The sequence below is a fragment of the Schistocerca cancellata genome, unplaced genomic scaffold (genome assembly GCF_023864275.1).
Source record: "Schistocerca cancellata isolate TAMUIC-IGC-003103 unplaced genomic scaffold, iqSchCanc2.1 HiC_scaffold_467, whole genome shotgun sequence".
In the NCBI taxonomy this organism is placed as follows: Eukaryota; Metazoa; Arthropoda; class Insecta; order Orthoptera; family Acrididae; genus Schistocerca; species Schistocerca cancellata.
The window spans coordinates 5001-7500 of NW_026046484.1; positions in this window are offsets into that span (position 1 = coordinate 5001).

The window sequence follows — 2500 nt, forward strand, 5'->3', positions numbered from 1 at the left end:
CGGCCAGCACGCCGGGCGGCCCCCCCTCACCGGCCGGGGACGGTCCCACCCAGCCACCGCCGCGTATCGCTTCACACACAGATTTGCCCTTACTGATTTACCTCCAGCAACAACAACCGCACCACAATGGGTTTACCAGTTGTTCATTTGCGTTGCGTCACGTCACCAGCAAACGTAGACGTCCATCCCAGTTTGCAAATGCAACGATTATTGCATACCTGTCTGTTAGGTGTCACGACACACTACGTCTGCCCACATACACGCAACAAAATGTGCACGACTAGAGAACACGTGGGAGGTGGCCCCCTACGTATGCGATGTCCATTACGAGACCGACTGTCAACCAGCATCTGTACCATGTCGCAGATGTGGAACGCGGTGCACCATGCTATCACACTGTGTGAGAAGAGACGACTACGTTTGAATACACGCGCCACTACATCAACAGACGGCTCATGCTGATCGCCATCCAGGGCGTCCGTTACTCCCACACGTCTCTATGGCGTACCACACTGCAATGTAGCTGTTATGGGGAGACGGCACGTGGCTGAGTGCACAACATTTGGACCGTATGGTTCGCTGTTGTTGGGCGCAGTCGTACGGTCACACATGTGCCACAGCGTATCATTCAGTACATACGGACCTATGTGCAGTACAATGTGAGGATTAAGCTTACGATATCAGCGGACAGTGGACACAGGCCGTACCACGACGTAGACTGAGCGCTTCGACATGCGAATGCCAGTGAACAGCTGCGAAGGGCATTGAACACGCAAGCACCTGAACGACCAGCGTGCGAAGGCAGGGTGGAGGGGGGGGGGCGATGTACATCCTGCAGTTGTCCACATTACAGTGTACAGCGGGAGCATGTAAAAAGTAAGCAACACTTGCGAAGTGTTCAACATGAAACGACACACAAGAGGGTGGGCGGTGCGAGTAGCGAACTATATTCAGAGGGTTGTGGTTAGACAACACTAGATTAATGTAACGTGTCATATGCCAATTACAGAGCAGGTTAAGGCACAACGTGGGTTAGGTTAAGGCACAACGTGGGTTAGGTTAAGGCACAACGTGGGTTAGGTTAAGGCACAACGTGGGTTAGGTTAAGGCACAACGTGGGTTAGGTTAAGGCACAACGTGGGTTAGGTTAAGGCACAACGTGGGTTAGGTTAAGGCACAACGTGGGTTAGGTTAAGGCACAACGTGGGTTAGGTTAAGGCACAACGTGGGTTAGGTTAAGGCACAACGTGGGTTAGGTTAAGGCACAACGTGGGTTAGGTTAAGGCACAACGTGGGTTAGGTTAAGGCACAACGTGGGTTAGGTTAAGGCACAACGTGGGTTACGTTAAGGCACAACGTGGGTTAGGTTAAGGCACAACGTGGGTTACGTTAAGGCACAACGTGGGTTAGGTTAAGGCACAACGTGGGTTACGTTAAGGCACAACGTGGGTTACGTTAAGGCACAACGTGGGTTACGTTAAGGCACAACGTGGGTTACGTTAAGGCACAATGTGGGTTACGTTAAGGCACAACGTGGGTTACGTTAAGGCACAACGTGGGTTACGTTAAGGCACAACGTGGGTTACGTTAAGGCACAACGTGGGTTACGTTAAGGCACAACGTGGGTTAGGTTAAGGCACAACGTGGGTTAGGTTAAGGCACAACGTGGGTTAGGTTAAGGCACAACGTGGGTTACGTTAAGGCACAACGTGGGTTACGTTAAGGCACAACGTGGGTTACGTTAAGGCACAACGTGGGTTACGTTAAGGCACAACGTGGGTTACGTTAAGGCACAACGTGGGTTACGTTAAGGCACAACGTGGGTTACGTTAAGGCACAACGTGTGTTAGGTTAAGGCACAACGTGGGTTAGGTTAAGGCACAACGTGGGTTACGTTAAGGCACAACGTGGGTTACGTTAAGGCACAACGTGGGTTACGTTAAGGCACAACGTGGGTTACGTTAAGGCACAACGTGGGTTACGTTAAGGCACAACGTGGGTTACGTTAAGGCACAACGTGGGTTACGTTAAGGCACAACGTGGGTTACGTTAAGGCACAACGTGTGTTAGGTTAAGGCACAACGTGGGTTAGGTTAAGGCACAACGTGGGTTAGGTTAAGGCACAACGTGGGTTAGGTTAAGACACAAATTGCGTTACAAATTGCGTTACATTGCGGTACAAATTGCGTTACATTGCGGTACAAATTGCGTTACATTGCGGTACAAATTGCGTTACAAATTTGGTTAGGTTAAGGTGCAAAATGGGTTGGATTACAGTACACAACATGGTAAGAGATAGTGTGTTTGGGGGGGGGGGGGGGGCAGGTTCGTTGGTAGTGATCATTGTAAGTGAATGTCTGAGGCAGCGTCAGTATGTCACAGCAGTTCTGTCTCGTCAGGATGCGCTTTTCGCTCGTGACTGGAGGCGCGCCGCGTCTGTGGTTGCGGCAAGGGAGTGGCAGACCTGTGTGATTCATTCCTGCCATTGTTTCTGTGCCGT